Source organism: Oncorhynchus clarkii, chromosome 28 (genome assembly GCF_045791955.1).
Source record: "Oncorhynchus clarkii lewisi isolate Uvic-CL-2024 chromosome 28, UVic_Ocla_1.0, whole genome shotgun sequence".
NCBI lineage: Eukaryota > Metazoa > Chordata > Actinopteri > Salmoniformes > Salmonidae > Oncorhynchus > Oncorhynchus clarkii.
Genome location: NC_092174.1, coordinates 16309554 through 16327523, shown reverse-complemented (window position 1 = coordinate 16327523; position 17970 = coordinate 16309554). Strand labels below are relative to the sequence as shown.

At 42.6% G+C, this 17970-nt stretch overlaps 2 pseudogenes; one reads left to right on the top strand and one right to left on the bottom strand.

Annotated features, from left to right (window-relative positions):
• LOC139386555 (ephrin type-B receptor 1-like) overlaps nucleotides 1-17970 on the bottom strand; it is a 296455-nt pseudogene that overhangs the window by 144594 nt on the left and 133891 nt on the right.
• Nucleotides 8971-9764, top strand: LOC139387531 (CD209 antigen-like protein E; annotated as a pseudogene).

Below are 17970 nucleotides of genomic sequence, written 5' to 3'. Positions count from 1 at the left end.
TTGCAGCATGAACTGACATGTTGTTGTCCACTCAAACACCCGGCTCAAACAGAGGGATGCTATGTTAGCTAGCTGGCTAGTTTAGTTACTCAAACACCCGGTTCAAACAGAGGGATGCTATGTTAGCTAGCTGGCTAGTTTAGTTACTCAAACACCCGGCTCAAACAGAGGGATGCTATGTTAGCTAGCTGGCTAGTTTAGTTACTCAAACACCCGGCTCAAACAGAGGGATGCTATGTTAGCTAGCTGGCTAGTTTAGTTACTCAAACACCCTGCTCAAACAGAGGGATGCTATGTTAGCTAGCTGGTTAGTTTAGTTACTCAAACACCCTGCTTAAACAGAGGGATGCTATGTTAGCTAGCTGTTTAGTTTAGTTACTCAAACACCTGGCTCAAACAGAGGGATGCTATGTTAGCTAGCTGAACTCTTCCAAGTCAAGGTAAGCTTTTGGTTTTATTGATTTATTACCACCGCTGCCCGCCAGGTGTAACTGCTAAACTGCTTACTGACTGCACACTGTAACGTTACTTGATGATTGTAGCGGGTTTACTAACGCATTAGTTCTATTAGCTATGCTGACTAGGACGTTACCTTAGCTAATATGGGGACAACGATGTAGCAATTATGACATGTTTGGCTTGGAGATTTTTTTTCACCTGGTCACATACAGCTGATGTGTTGTTCATTGAAGTCCACAAACGAAGGGAAAAGGTGAGAGGAGGAGAGCGCCTAGAGGCTAGAATGAATACAATGTGGCTTCTATGAAAGTGAATTGTGTTTATGCGTGATCAGGGGTGTATTCATTCCACAGATTCTGTTGAAAAACGTTTCTTAAACAGAAGCAAACGAAACGGGGGTAAAAATACATTCATTTGTCCAATAGAAACTATCGTTTGCAACTGTTGTACTAATATTTACACCCTAGATCAGCAAGATGCAGGCAAGACTGTGCAAGGTGGTACTGAATGTGTCCCTGTCTGTCCACGTGTCACTGTCTGGCACAAACATTTTCTCTCGACATGTGTGCACCTACGTTGTAAACTTTCATTCATAAGCTAGCTTGTAGCAACCTCATTATGTGTATAGTGAAAATTAAGGTATCATTTAGTAGCCTAAACCTATCGCTGTTACATTGAAGTGGGTGAATGGAATATGAATGACAGTCTTCCAATATGCTGTGATAGATATAATGCCATGCTCATGAAAAAAATATCATCCTCCCTCATCTTAAATTGCACTGACCGCCACTGGTCTATACATACCATGTATTTATATTCTGGATTCTGGCACTTGTTCTGTCATTTCTTGATTTCTTCTTTAGATTTGTTTTATTATTTGTGTATTTGCATGACATTCTTGTGTACTGTTGGAGCTGGTAACACAAGCATTTGTGGTTTTCCATTATTGAATGATACACCACCGTACATCACTCGGCATCTGTAGTGCAGCAGCCCTCGCCATCTCAACAGATTAGGAAACAATGATAATGTGCCTCTCTATCATGCTTGAGATGTATGTAATCAACGGAGAACTACAGTGCACCGCATTCTGCAAAATATATGAAACACAGTCAATAATGCACGCTCAACAAAGCATTGTCAGGAAAGAGAGCTATGTAATCGCCAGTGGCCTGTTACAATAAAGAATAAGATGATGTCTTCTTATGCACCTACCTCACCTAAAATAGAACAATTCCCGTAGAACCTGTGTGATTAGATCGACTGCAAGTCTTCAGTCATGGTGAAGTGTTAAAATACAAAAGACAATTAATTGTTTACAACTCTCGTGTCTGGGACTGAGGTTCAACACAAATCAAATTCCCAAACTGGAAACAGCTACACATTCAGAATAAATCCATGGAAATTGATTCCACCGCAAACCAAATATGGTTATTTCAAGGTTTCCGGGTTCCATTGGGTTATGGGAATGGTGATGGACAGTAAAACTAACACAAACAACATTCATATGGTTATGGACAGTTTTTTCTCCTTACCTCGGCAGACGTTCCCGTTATCAGTCTCGAACCCGGCCTTGCAGGTGCAGCTCCCGATAGGAACCATCCACTCGCCATCTCCGTTGCAGTACAGCTTTATGGGCACGTCCACCTCCTCTGAATTCGGGATGCAGATTCCTCTAGCGATGACCAGGGAGGTGCTTTCAGCCCCTGTCATGGTCTCAGGGAAGATGGCAAAGTTCTGCACCACACTTGGGCACTTCTTATAAAACACTCTGACCGAGAGCAGCGACATACAGGCACCATAGTCCTGAAACGCCAGGTAGAACCCGTTCTTCGACAGTGGGCCAAAGCTCCGAACCTCCGTGTTGACCTTCATCAACCGTCCTCCGAAGTCCACCTGGGAGAAGCTCTCGTCAGCCGCGATGGTGTCAACCTTTAGGTAGGGGGCTTCCATCCAGAAGGCGGTTCCTTTAGTGGCGATAACCGAGTCCGTCTCGTAGTAGTAGAGGTTGAAGGTCTCCTTACAGGAGCCGGGAACGTTGGGGATGGAGCTGCAGTCACGCACGGTGAAGCGCATCTCCACGTAGATCCTCTGAGCTCCACGTCGGTCGATGAAGGTGGTGAGGAGCCAGTTGTTCTGGCTGGGCTCGAACACGTTGCACACCTGGTAGGTCCGTATGGTGTTGAGGTTCTCGTCGTAGCCGCTCACCTCCTCCCACTGTGAGACAAACAAAGTAGAGACCAGAGAGAGGGGGGATGATTAGAAACATACAGTATCTTGAAAAGTCACAACACAGCTACGAAGAGTTTTTGACACTACAATGCCAAAAGAGAGGGACCCTCAGTTAGTATCACCTCAACTCTTTATGTAAACACATTTCTGAAACCATATACAGTTGCAGTCAAAATTTTGGACACACGTGCTCATTCAAGAATTTATATTTATTTTTTATATTTTCTACATTGTAGAATAATAGTGAAGACATCAAAACTCTCAACCTCTTTAGGATGCTGCGAATTTTCGCAGCTTTTTGTTAAAAATCGCGCAACATTTCAAAGTCCTGCTACTCATGCCAGGAATATAGTATATGCATATGATAAGTATGTGTGTATAGAAAACACTCTGAAGTCTCTAAAACTGGTTCAATCGAGTCTGTGGCTATAACAGAACGTGTTTAGGAGTAAAAATCCCTGGTAAAACTGTTTACCAAAAACACAAAAATAATATTAATCCGCCATTCATGAATTGTTGAATGAATTGTTTAAGGCGACAGAAAATATATGCGAATCCCCTGTAAACGCCTACAGCTTTCACACGATGTCGCCATTGCTGTCAATTTCTGTCTCATTTATCATTGGTTACGTCACGAATAGGCCCTTCCTGACTTGGGGCGCACCACAGGATGTTGTGAAAATGAAAACATGGCCGATGATTTCCAGACTTGCTGCTATCGAATACAGATCGCCCCGTGATCAATTTTATAGACTATTAACGTTTATTAATACCTAAAGTTGGTTTAGAAAAGTAGTTTCAAGTGATTTGTAAAGGTTTATAGGCAACTTTTGTAATTTTTAAAAGTGACGTTGCGTCTTGTAAAGGGGCATTTTCCAGGAAATGACTGGCCTTCAGCAAATGACATTTTGGGTATACAATGACGGATTTAATCGGGAAAAAGACCCAATTGTGATGTTTATGGGACATATAGGAGTGCCAACAAAGAAGCTCGTCAAAGGTAATGAATGTTTTATATTTTATTTCTGCGTTTTGTGTAGCGCCGGCTACCGCAAAATCTGTTGTTTAGGTGACATTCTGGTATTTTGGGGGGGTGCATGCTATCAGATTATAGCTTCTCATGCTTTCGCCGAAAAGCATTTTACAAATCTGACTTGGTGGCTAGATTCACAACGAGTGTAGCTTTAATTCAGTACCTTTCATGTGTGTTTTAATGAAAGTTTGAGATTTATCGAGTACTATACTATAGTACTATAGGTGGCGCTCTGAAATTTCCGCTGAGGTGTTCCTGTGCAGGGATCACCTCGGTAAATAACACATGGAATCATGTAGTTACCGAAAAAGTGTTAAACAAATCCAAATATATTTTAGATTCTTCACAGTGCCACCCTTTGCCTTGATTACAGCTTTGTACACTCTTGGAATTCTCTCAACCAGCTTCACCTGGAATGCTTTTCCAACAGTCCTGAAGGAGTTCCCTCATATGCTGAGCACTTGTTGGCTGCTTTTCCTTCACTCTGCGGTCCAACTCATCCCAAACCATCCCAATTGGGTTGATTTCACGGGATTGTGGAGGCCAGGTTATCTGATGCAGCACTCCATCACTCTGTTTCATCAAATAGCCCTTACACAGCCTGGAAGTGTGTTAGATCATTGTTCTGTTGAAAAACAAACGATAGTCCCACTAAGTGTTAACCAGATGGGATGGCGTATTGGTGCAGAATGCTATGGTAGCCATGCTGGTGCCTTGAATTCTAAATAAATCACTGACAGTGTCAAATGTTATAAAAAACAAAAATAGACATCGATGACAGGCACATGGGCTGAGGGGGGAGGGATGAGACCCTTCAGAGCTGCTGCAGTGTGTCTGGCACTGCTGTGTGTTCTCCTACTGGCTGGGATCATAGGTCTGTGTTTCTACCACAACAAAGTAATCAGTGAGTTTGAAGATTATAAAGCTTCCAACAACAACCTGACAAAAGAGAGAGAATTGTTATAGACCAGTTATAACAATCTGGCAAAGGAGAGAACTCAATTCTGACTAGTTTCAGGAAACTAGGCATATGTCGCATGTCACTACATCACAGGAGAGGCATTTGAACGTAAACATGTATTTTTTTGAAAAAATGAGTTTTTTTTGGCAGAAGTACCTTCTGGAACATATGAACTTTCACGTGCCTTAATAGCACACTTGTATGCAATCTGTAAATACAAATAAAATTGTTAAATTACGAGCCTAGTTGGTTTAGCAACGGACAAATTCAGGAACCTTCCAGCTAGCCATGATTGGCTGAGATAGTAGATGGGCTGGACATGCCGAGAGATGAGATCAGATTGTCCATGTAGCATGCTTCTGTCTATAACATGAGCTGCTCAGTATGTGTAGACAATCTTTTCTTTAATCAGCTTTTTTAAAGATATCATGAAGAACTGCAAAAGTGCTGCCCTGAATTTAACAGGCGCTATCGTATCGACAAAGATCCGTTGGAAAACGTTGTGATGGACTACTTTCTGGAAGACGATCGTGCCACTCGGAAAATGAATCAGACAAAGAGGAAATCCCTGATTTAGGTAAACACATTTTCATTGAACCAGACATCGTAGAGTCTTCTGATGACAGTGACGGGGATGGAAACAGTGTTGTTGTCACAGAAGAAGTTGACCGAGTTTTGAAATCAATGGAATGCCTGTAGGAGCAGAGTATGATAGCTAAGGAGCTGGAAACATTCTAGTGTTTGATTGCAAATATACTGAAGGAGTCGAAAAGAGAACACAGAAGGCTATTGTATAAAACACCTGTCTCCGGATTACATCTTCAAGCTAAGGGTAACCATGGAATCTGTGACAGAGAGGGAGAAGCGTTTCAGATATTATGTGTTTCTAATTTTGTCAGAAAGTACTTTACATTGCAAGTAAAAGTATACTGTTAACTAGCTAGCTAACGTTAGCTGGCTGGCTTGCTATGTATGTGTATGATCTGTGTAGTAATATTATTTGTATCTCAGAAAGCTATATGCATTGCTAGTTATAGCAATAGTTCAAAAGAACTGGGAACATGGAAATCCCAGACTTCTGACTTCAGTGCGTTCAAGACAACTGGGTACTCAGAAAAAAAATTGCACAGAGTGGGAAAATTCGTTTTGAACGGTCAGCCAACTCAGAATTCAGACACGTGAACTCGGCTATCTTTCTAGAGCCCCGACTTTCCGACCTGAAGATCATTGACGTTATGATTGGACCTCATATTTTTCCAAGTTCCCATTTGTCTTGAAAGCACCATTGGGTGAATTATTTAGCCAACTAGCTAGCTACATGTCTAAACAAAAGACTCCACTTCGCCAGATGATTACATGGCCCATCAAGTTAGCCCGGTGTGTCTGGGGTGATTACGGTCATCTATTGTATTTCATGAACATGTCTGGACAATAGTGACCCATCCACTTAGATAGATGTGGCTGGGGGATAGTTATAGTATTTATTTAACATGACCCATCAATTTAGACACGTGTGTCTGGGTAAGAATCATCTAATAACTAATAAATATTTATACAGTATTTATCTGGACACTTTCTATTTTTGATATTGCTACTATGCAAATATGCAAGTATCCATTTCACTGTACCGTTTACACCTTCTGTATACTGTGCATGTGACAAATAAACGTAGATTTTATTTTATAAGGTGTGTGTTTTACCAGAGACGGTAATATGAAGAACAACATGACCTGCACCAAAGTCAGATTAGGATAAAGGCCAAAGACTAAATAAAGTGTATGTTTGCTACTACTTTTACTTTTCACATTTATTCTTGAAATCTTTGGTTGTTTACTACACTACACTACCTTACTCACTCTGTTTAGCACTTGGCCTCACATGTGAATCCTTAAAGAGATGGGTGGGGCTAAGCCTTAAGAAGGTGTGAATGATTCTGAATGAATGTAGACAAAGAAGAGCTCTCTCTCTCCAGTAGGTGTATCAAAACATTCAAAGGCCATTTTCCCTAAAGTGGGGTTACAAGTTTATAAACTGTAAACTGTGTGCACTGGGAGTCGGGAAGCAAGTTCAGGGAGTGAATCATTTAATAAATAAATGAAAACATAATACAAAACAAGAAACACGAACAACGCACAGACACGAAACTGAAACAGAAACAACGATGCCTGGGGAAGGAACCAAAGGGAGTGACATATATAGGGAAGTGATGGAGTCCAGGTGAGTCTAATGACACGCAGGTGCGCGTAACGATGGTGACAGGTGTGCGCCATAATGAGCAGCCTGGTGACCTAGAGGCCGGAGAGGGAGCACACGTGACATGCACGTTTAAAGCAGAATGACTTTCCCATAGTTCCTGAACAGCAGTGTATGCTATACAATTTTCGAGTCTCTACTTTTATCCAATGTGAAAAACAAAATGTCCAATTTTGCTACAGTACATAGGACCGAATTGAACCGGTCCGTCACAATTACAGAACATCTATAGCACCATGAAAAATGAAAGAGACTAAAGACATGCAACAGAAACCTGGCTGAAGAGAGACCAGCTACAGGGAGGGGAAAGACCTGCTTACCAGTTGTGGAAAACTGTATAACGAAACAGACGAGCTACAGGTCAGTTTCAACAACCTGGCTAAAGAGAAAAATGAGCTACAGACCAGCAACAACAAACAGACGACAGAGAAGGACCAGATAAAGAACGGCTACAATGCCACGAAAGGTGAAAGAGACAAGGCACTGAGCAACAACTGCCTTCGCTATTTTAGATGTCCGCAAGGGACCTTTTGATAACTCACACACATAAAAGTATTACACATCCAAACTTTCAGGAGATCCACAGCTGATTATTGACCTTGCCTGAGAAACCCAAAGCCTATAACCTAAGAGTGTTTACTACGAGGAGCTGCTTCTCCAATAGAAATCCCTGAACGCTACATGTAGAAGGTGTCATGGTGACATTACCTAGCTAAGCTCACGTGCATAAACGTATTATTAGGTCTAACGGTTGTGTCGCGCTGAAACGTGCACGTGCAGGCAATCAAAACAAAGGCACTCCTTGATGTGGAAATATATATATCGTTTTTGATGATAATGAAAATGTGTGTTTGTCACTTCCACAAAGTTGCAGTCATGACATGTTCAGCTACTTACAACACTGGCTCCAATTTAAGTTGTGCATTTAGATGTTGAGACAATGAACAACCAAGGAAGAATTTCTCCCTCCCATTGGCTTCCTAAACCCCCGGTCTGTTTGGTCTGATTCGTGGGCATCCCCAGAGGCATTGGCCGCTTGGTCCATGCGTCTTGTCATCATGATATAATGGATCTTACTCTGCCTGCCAGTGTGATGTGATCTAACAAAACTGGCTTTGCTGTTTAGTTTGTTTCTATCTTTTAGGTTGCTTGCTTGTATTGTTCATGTGTTGTTATCTGATTGGTGTATCTTGATTATTGATTGATTTGTCTTTATTTTGCATAAGGAAACATGTCAAATGAACACTCCTAGGGTTGTAGCACATCTAGATGATTAAAACAGGTAGGCCTAGTACTCAACAAACTCAGCTGACTTCCTGAAATGACAGTTTCCTGTCTACCAGTGGTTAGGTCTAAAATAGCAACAGATGGAGGGGTAAAGGAATCTGGTTGTTGCAGAAGCAATTCATTTTGAAAAAGCAATCCATTTTTATATTCTTTCACAAACAGGTGGCAGGGGTATGGACATATCATTTGGACTCAACCGACTTCCTGAAATGGAAGTTCCCTGTCTAGCAGTGGTTACAGCTCCAGATAGAGAGATACAGCGATAGCACATTTAGGAATCTGCTTCTTTGTCAAAAATCAACATAAAGAAGAAGATTCATTTGCAGATCCCAAACACAGCCACATCCTGATTCTTGTGAAGTCTTATATTCGCACCTATTTAGCAGCCAATCACATTCAATGTTTTGTATTGTCTGCCTAATATGGCATGCCCATTGGTGTTAAGACATCTATAAAATGTTCAGAACACAACTTCATACTAGAACATATTCTGTGGTCGGTCGTCTGGTAATAGTAGTTGAGACCGTGGTAGAACATGGAGATGTCAGAGGATAAGAATGCCAATATGGACCAATTATGTAACAAAGGGGCGAGCAAAAATGAGAATGAAGATGCCATCGCCTCTCAGGACTCAAGAGAAGAGACCAAGAAGGATGCCACCTCTAAGGACAGACCAGTTGCTAACCCCTGAAGTTATGATAACTCAGGTAGGAGACCATCCAGAGCTGCTGCAGTTTGTCTGGGGATGCTGTGTGTTCTCCTACTGGCTGGGATTGTAGGTCTGGGTTTTTACCACAAGAATATCATCAGTGGGTTTGAGGATTGTAAAGTCAGCAACTTCAACCTGTCTAAGAAAAAATACCAGTTAGAGATCAGCTTCAACACCATAACTAATGAGAGAGACCAGCTACAGACCAGCTACAACACCATGAGAAAGGAGACAGACCAGCTACAGACCAGCTACAACACCATGAAAAAGGAGACAGACCAGCTACAGACCAGCTACAACACCATGAAAAAGGAGAGGGACCAGCTCCAGACCACCTTCAACACCATGACCAAGGAGATAGACCAGCTACAGACCAGCTTCAATAACCTGGCTAAGGTTACCAGTTGAAGTCGGCGAGAGACAGGCTTCAGGAGCGCTTTTCTGACCTAAAACAAGCTGGGCCTAAAGGCTGGACGCTGTTTCAGTCCACTTGGTATTACATCTCCTCTGAGGTAAACTCCTGGGATGAGAGCAGACAGGACTGCATTGAGAGAGGAGCAGACCTGGTGATCATAAATAGCAAAGAGGAGCAGACATTTCTCACTAATCTGAACAAGAGGATCTGGATTGGCCTGACTGACAAAGACAAAGAGAGGACCTGGAAATGGGTGGATGGTACTCCACTGACCACAAGCTACTGGATGGGAAAAAATCCTGATAACAAAATGGAGGAAGATTGTGCTGAGATCAGCATTGGACCGGTAGAAGGGAACTGGGATGATTTTTCATGTGCCACTCATCTCAACAGGATCTGTGAGCAGAAGCATTAACTTTGTATTGTAAACTGGTTGGAGAACTACGCTTGTATGTTCTCTCTCTGTCTATGTCTCTGTCTCTGTCTCTCTGTCTCTGTCTCTCTCTCTGTCTCTCTCTCCCTCTGTCTCTCTCTCTCTCTCTCTCTCTCTCTGTCTCTCTCTCACTCTTTCTCTGTCTCTCTCTCTCTCTGTCTCTCTGTCTCTCACTCTTTCTCTGTCTCTGTCTCTCTCTCTCTCTGTCTCTGTCTCTCTGTCTCTTTCTCTCAATTTCAATTTAAGGGGCTTTATTGGCATGGGAAACATATGTTAACATTGCCAAAGCAAGTGAAATAGATAATAAACAAAATTACAAAAGTTCCAAAATAAATATTGTCTACATTACATCTACATACAGTATACAGTGTTGTAATACAGTCTCTCTCTCTCTCCCAGATATGTATTGTGCATATCTGAGAGATTTAACAATCTTTATAAATGTTTCATTCCAAAGAAGATGGCCTGTACAGTGCACTTAGCACCATTTTGGTTGTCTTCAAATGTTACTTAGCACATTCAAATTCCTTTATTATTTCATTATTCAAATAAAGAGCTGTAGCTCTGTGAAACGTCTACTCACAGCTGTGAGTCCTAGCTGCAGCCTGTGCAAGTACCAACAAAGTCCTTACTGAAGATGCAGAATCCTCGATTACTATCTCGCTCAGGCTAGACACCGACTAACACATTCAAGATCATGTGCTACTGAATTACAATTATTGGGCCGCAGACTGGTACATGTCGACCACGTGATGGTAAGGTTTTCCTTGAGGCCCCATTTGAGATGACTTGACATTACTTAGTGGCCTGGGCATCTATTCAAAAAAGTGTCTCAGAGTGCTAATCTAGAATCAGCTCCCTCAACTCCAGTCATCGTACTCGTAGTCTGTACTCCAACTAGATGGATATGTCCCATTTACATCAGCACAGTGATTATTGTACTGAGGAAAATAGGTCTGCAACATGGATGTTGAAGTGCTGGCTGTCATCTTGAACAGTTTTAGTTGCTCAGCATGTCTGCCTCATCCTTTTAGGTATTGCACATCGATCCCTAGATAAAAGACCAAATTAGCAGTCTCTCTCTCTCTCTCTCTCTCTTTCTCTCTCTGTGTGTGTGTTTGTGGTTTCCTGCATTTAGGCTATATCTATCCTCCTCGGTGTGTGTCAGTGGGTTGGTTGTTAACTTCCCCTGACCTATAGCCTCCTCAGCATTACATCAATACTAATGGGGAGAAGATGACCTCTACAATACACACAGCCACATAAGAGAGAAAATAAACAGAAATATTGAGAAAGATTCTCTCTCAATTCATTTCAATTCAAGGCGCTTTATTGGCATGGGAAACATATGTTAACATTGCCAAAGCAAGTGAAGTAGATCATATACAAAAGTGAAATAAACAATAAAATGAACAGTAATGTAATGGCTTTCGTCGTCGGATGAGGAAGAGCAGTCGGACCAAAGCGCAGCGTGGTAAGTCATCATGTTTGTTTATTGAACTGAACATTAATACAAAATAACAAGATAATAAAATTAAACCGAAACAGTCCTGTAAGTTGCAAACACTAAACTGTGTCTTCTCTTGAGAGCCAGGTCTGCCTACGGCGGCTTTTCTAAATAGCAAGGCTATGCTCACTGTTTCTGTACATAGTCAAAGCTTTCCTTAAGTTTGGGTCAGTCACAGTGATCAGGTATTCTCTGTTTAAAGCCAAATAGCATTTTGGTTTTCTCAGTTTATTTGTTAATACTTTCCAATGTGTCAAGTAATTCTCATTATGTTTTCTAGTGATTTGGTTGGGACTAATTGTGTTGCTGTCCTGGGGCCCTGTGGGGTCTGTTAGTGTTTGTGAACAGAGCCCCAGGAAAGGCTTGCTTCGGGGACTCTTCTCAAGGTTCATCTCTCTGAAGGTGATGGCTTTGTTATGGAAGGTTTGGGAATCACTTCCTTTTAGGTGGTTGTAGAATTTAGCGGCTCTTTTCTGGATTTTGATAATTAGCAGGTATCGGCCTAATTCTGCTCTGCATGCATTATTTGGTGTTTAACGTTGTACACAGAGGATATTTTTTAGCAGAATTCTGAATGCAGAGTCTCAATTTGGTGTATGTCCCATTTTGTGAATTCTTGGTTGGTGAGCGGACCCCAGACCTCACACCCATAAAGGGCAATGGGTTCTATAATTAATTCCAGTATTTTTTGCCAGATCCTCATTGGTATGTCAAATTTTATGTTCCTTTTGATGGCATAGAAGGCCCTCCTTGCCTTGTCTCTCAGATCGTTCACAGCTTTGTGGAAGATACCTGTGGAGCTGTTGTTCAGGCCAAGGTATGTATCGTTTTTTGTGTGCTCTCGGGTTACGGTGTCTAGATGGAATTTGTATTTGTGGTCCTGGCGACTGGACCTTTTTTGGAACACCATTATGTAGGTCTTACTGAGATTTACTGTCAGGGCCCAGAATATCTAGGTGCTGCTGTAGGCCCTCCTTGGTTGGTGACAGAACCACCAGATCATCAGCAAACAGTAGACATTTGACTTCAGATTCTAGTAGGGTGAGGCCGGGTGCTGCAGACTGTTCTAGTGCCTTCGCCAATTCGTTTATATATATGTTGAAGAGGGTGGGGCTTAAGCTGCATCCCTGTCTCACCCCACGGCCCTGTGGGAAGACATGTGTGTGTTTTTTGTCAATTTTAACCAAACACTTGTTGTTTGTGTACATGGATTCTATAATTTCTTATGTTTTTCCCCCAACACCACTTCCCATCAATTTGTATGGCAGACCCTCAAGCCAAATTGAGTAGAAGGCTTTTTTGAAATCAACAAAGCATGAGAAGACTTTGCCTTTGTTTTGGTTTGTTTGTTTGTCAATTAGGGTGTGCAGGGTGAATACGTGGTCTGTCGTATGATAATTTGGTAAAAAGCCAATTTGACATTTGCTCTGATAATGCAGGGGATTTTCCCAATGATGCTGTTGATGCATATCCCATGTTTTCTGTTTGACATTTTAGATTTGATAGGGAAGCTGAGAGGTCAAATATACTGTTTAGATTTTCTACTGCTAAGTTTACACCTTCACTATTACAGTGGAACGTTTTGTCCAGGAAGTTGTTGTTGCCTAATTGTTTTTTGGTAGGTTTCCACATTACTTTCCTTCCATCTATAGCATTTCTTAATATTACTCAGTTCCTGTGGCTTTGATACCTCATGATTGAGTATTACTCTGTTCAAGTAGACTGTGATTTTGCTGTGATCTGATAGGGGTGTCAGTGGGCTGACTGTGGACACTCTGAGAGACTCTGGGTTGAGGTCAGTGATAAAGTAGTCTACAGTACTACTGCCAAGAGATGAGCTATAGGTGTACCTACCATAGGAGTCCCCTTGAAGCCTACCATTAACTATGTACATACCCAGCGTGCGACAGAGCTGCATGAGTTTTGACCTGTTTTTGTTGGTTATATTGTCATAGTTGTGCCTAGGGGGGAATATGGGGGAGGGAATGCTGTCACCTCCAGGCATTTGTTTGTCCCCCTGTGTGCTGAGGGTGTCAGGTTCTTGTCCGGTTCTGAATGTAGGTCACCACAGACTAGTACATGTCCCTGGGCCTGGAAATGATTGATTCCACCTCCAGGATGGTGAAGCTGTCTTCATTAAGCTATGGGGATTCCATTGGGGGGATATAGGTAGCACACAGGAGAACATTTTTCTCTGTTAAGATAATTTCCTTTTGAATTTCTAGCTAAATGTAAAATGTTCCTGTTTTCATTAATTTAGTTAGGTCTGCTCTATATCAAATTAGCATAACCCCTGAGTCCCTTCCCTGTTTCACACCTGGTAGTTTGGTGGATGGGACTACCAGCTCTCTGTAACATAGAGGGCAACCAGTGGGTCTGTCTCCTCTATACCATGTTTCTTGTAGGATGACAATGTTTGTATTTCCAATTTCTTTGATGAAGTCCAGGTTCCTGCTCTTTAGGCTAAAGGCAGATGACCTCAGGCCTTGGATATTCCAGGATGAGATAGCGAAGACTTTGTGTTCCATATAGTGTCCAATGTTGTGGGTCGTGTGGTTTTGTCTCAGGCCAGTAAGTGTGAGCAGAACCTGCTGAGCATCTGTGGTACATTCCATTGGCTTGGGCTAGTGTAAGAGTGGGGGTTGGGCCTGTTCTGCCCGCTCACGGCCTGGGCGTATGTGATACTCTCTTTGCGGGAGTGGGGGGCATGCGATGGGAAGGAGGGGCAAAGGTCTGATCTGAGGGGGCCTAAATGGGGTGTGGGCATGGTTGACTTGGGGGGTGTTGATTTCTTGGGATGGAGGTGTGGATGGGGGGGTCTGGGAGAGTGTATCGCTAGTCTGGGCGGGGTGTCTATTGATCTGTTGCTCCTGTGTGAAGTGTTGGGGCTATGTTTGAGAGCGATGTCCTTTAGGGTCTGGGCGAAGGTGGGCACTGCTGCCTTGTATAGGTGGACCTGGTCGTAATGGCTGTTCAAGTCCAGGGTGGAATGGTGGGCCAGGAAAACATTTGGTTTTGAGGCACAGTCACGAGAAATACTTGCGTTTACCCGCTGTATGGTAGCAGGGTGGAAATAACCACTTGTGCGTTGGTGAAAGTAGAAGAAGCTTTTCCAATCACTCCCTTGAGTGTTGTGGCCACCGTTTCCTGCTGTGCTCTCAGGTCATTTGTGCCTGTGTCAGGAGGGCTATCAGGGTGGCTGACGGGGGGTGATGATCCCCTGGGCTTGGGCTTCTTCATTTGTCTGCCCCGCTGAGTTGTTGACGCTACGGTCAGGGTCTGGGGTGGACTGTTCTGCTGTGCTGTCGAGACTTTTGTTGGGAGCTGAGGTGGGCTGTTCTGCTAGCTTCTCTGAGGGGGTGGTCACCTCTTTGTCACTCGCCATCCCCCTCACCCTCTCCTCCAGCAGTCTGATCCTCTCCTCTGGTTCTCTGTTCTTCTCCTGCTCCTGCTCTTTCTCCTGTAGATGTTGTCTCACTACAGAGTGCAGATATGTCTCTCTCTACCTCCAGTTCTCTAGATCTAGTTAACTTCTTATGGCTGGGGGCAGTATTGAGTAGCTTGGATGAATAAGGTGCCCAGAGTAAACTGCCTGCTACTCAGTCCCAGAAGCTAAGATATGCATGTTATTAGTAGATTTGGATATAAAACCCTCTGAAGTTTCTAAAACTGTTTGAATGATGTCTGTGAGTATAACAGAACTCATAAGGCAGGCAAAAACCTGAGAAAAAATCCACCAGGAAGTTTGTAGGTTTGCCTATCCAATATACAGTGTCTATGGAGTCCTATTGGACTTCCTAAGGCTTCCACTAGATGTCAACCGTCTTTAAAACCTTGTTTGATGCTTCTACTGTGAGGGATGAGGGAATAAGAGCTGATTGAGTCATGGGTCTGGCAGAGTGCCACGAGCTCACTCAGTGAGAGTTAGCTGCGTTCTATCGCATTTCTACAGACAAAGGAATTCTCAGGTTGAAACATTATTGAAGATTTATGTTAAAAACATCCTAAAGATTGATTCAATACATCGTTTGACATGTTTTTACGAACTGTAATGGAATTTTTTTACTTTTCGTCTGGCCTGTGTGTCATCAATTTGGATTTTGGAAGTAAACGCGCAAACAAATAGGAGGTATTTGGACATAAATTATGGACATTATCGAACAAAACAAACATTTATTGTGGAACTGGGATTCCTGGGAGTGCATTCCGATGAAGATCATCAAAGGTAAGTGAATATTTATAATGCTATTTCTGACTTCTGTTGACTCCACAACATGGCAGGTATCTGTATGGCTTGTTTTTGTCTCTGAACGCTGTACTCAGATTATTGCATGGTGTGCTTTTTAAAGTTTTTTTAAAATCTGACACAGCAGTTGCATTAAGGAGAAATTCATCTAAAGTTCCATGTATAATACTTGTATCTTTTATCAATGTTTATTATGAGTATTTCTGTAAATTGATGTGGCTCTCTGCAAAATCACCAGATGTTTTGGAGGCAAAACATTACTGAACATAACGCGCCAATGTAAAATACGATTTTTGGATATAAATATGAACTTTATCGAACAAAACATACATGTATTGTGTAACATGAAGTCCTATGAGTGTCATCTGATGAAGATCATCAAAGGTTAGTGATTCATTTTATCTCTATTTCTGCTTTTGTGACTCCTCTCTTTGGCTGGAAAAATGGCTGTGTTTTTCTGTGACTAGCTACTGATCTACTTAATCAGATGGTGTGCTTTTGTCGTAAAGCCTTTTTGAAATCAGACAATGAGGGATTAACAACACGTTTATCTTTAAAATGGTGTAAAATGGGAATTTTAATGATGAGATTTCTGTTTCTGTTTGAATTTTGCGCCCTGCACTTTCACTGGCTGTTGTCATATCGATCCCGTAACGGGATCTCAGCCATAAGATTAAGGGGGTGTTGTTGTGGTGGACTGTTGCCTGGGTCTGTGCTGACTGGGGTGTAATCACCTACTGTTCCAGCTCCACCTGCCTTACCTCCAGCTGGGTGAATGTATCCCTCATTTCAATGAGGGCGTAGAACTCTTTGCTGGGAGGTTGACTTTCCACTTGGGGTTGCTCATCTGTGGGTTTATGTAATGAAGAGGTCTGGTCTGACCCACTCGGGGTGGGGGTATCTTTCTCAAGGGAGAGCTTCTCCTGCTGAGCTATTTCTTTGATTTGGTGAAAGTCCAGCTGAAACTGTTTGGGGTTGCCCTGTACCAATACTGTTCCAGACTTATAGAGATTTGTATTAGCCGACTCAGAGTCCTCGTTGTCTATTATCCTGAGTTTCCACCCATCGGTAACACCCCCCCGCCCACCCCCCAACAGAGGGGTAGTGTGTTAATATGGCACTGTGCCATGCAAGGGGATGGTCTGTGTGGAAGATAAGTTTGCTTATTGTTCCATTTTTATAATAGTCGGCAAAAAGTGTCTCTTGATTTTCCATAAGGAGCTTCATTGTGTACTCTTTTCGTGTCTTATTACTTTATACATACAGACGGTACTGTATTTTAATTACCTCTGAACATTGGGAGGGTGCTTCTAATGCAGCTCCATTGGGATGGGGCTCTCCTGCCATTGTTGGGCTCAAGGGCTTTGACACCTCTCACTTGACACGCCAGTGCTAATTGAAGTTGTATCAAGCTTGGTAGCCTTAAGTTAGCATTCAATCCTTAGAAAGTAAAATATGTCATTGTGGTGGTTTTTTTCTTGGCTTTTGGAATTAAAATATAGCTTCAGACGAAACATTACTCACTCAGTTGCAGGTTGGATGGTGTTTTCAGGTCTCTGTTCGCCAGAGCATTTTGCTGTATAGCTTGGGAATAATAATCGTCAATTCCGTAATTCGGTCAAAAATCAGGTTGTAGGTCTTGAGTTTTGATTTGGAGGGAAGGTTATGTTGTGGAGGGTAGTATCCTGTATATGTCCTTGCCAACAAAAAAATCCTAGTTTATCTAATTCTAAATCAATCTTTTTTTAAGAACATGATGAAAAATGCAGGAGCTCATCAGCTCATGACCTCTCTGTCTCTCTCTTTAAAGAAGTGGAAAATGGTATAAAAAAAGACCGCAATATCAATCACTGTTTTAAAAAGAAACATAGGACGTGGACATCTGAAGAGAGAAAGAGAGAGGAAGGAGAGAAAATGGGGAGGGCGAGAGCCATGACACTGCTGACATGATAGATGAGTTTACAGAAATCTGAGGAGCAAATTAAATAATTTTTTCAATGCTGTGCACTCTGTCCCACACTTTCTCTCCTCATCCTCTCTCTCCTTGTCTCTCCCCCTTGCTTACTTCCTTCTATCCTCTCCTTTCTCTCTCCCCTCTCCCCCCGTTCATGTCTCTCTTTCTCTACCCATCACTCTCCTTGTCACCACCCCTCCTCATCTCTCGTACTCCCATCCCCGTCTCTCCTCGTCTCTAACCAGTAATGACCATTCATCAACATTACAGGGAGCTGTCCCTTTCAGCGCAGCCTGTTCGTTATTGCAGCCTGTTCGGGCTCGCCTTTCCTCCCCTCTCTTCTTCTCTCCTCTTCCCGCCACCCCCCACTCCACTACAGTCTGGGGGGGATTCCTCAACCCTTGTCTGTTCAAATGACCGCCATTTTTCACCACGCCAGAAAGGCCCCGTGGGCGTCTCAGATAATGTCTGGTTGGACTCT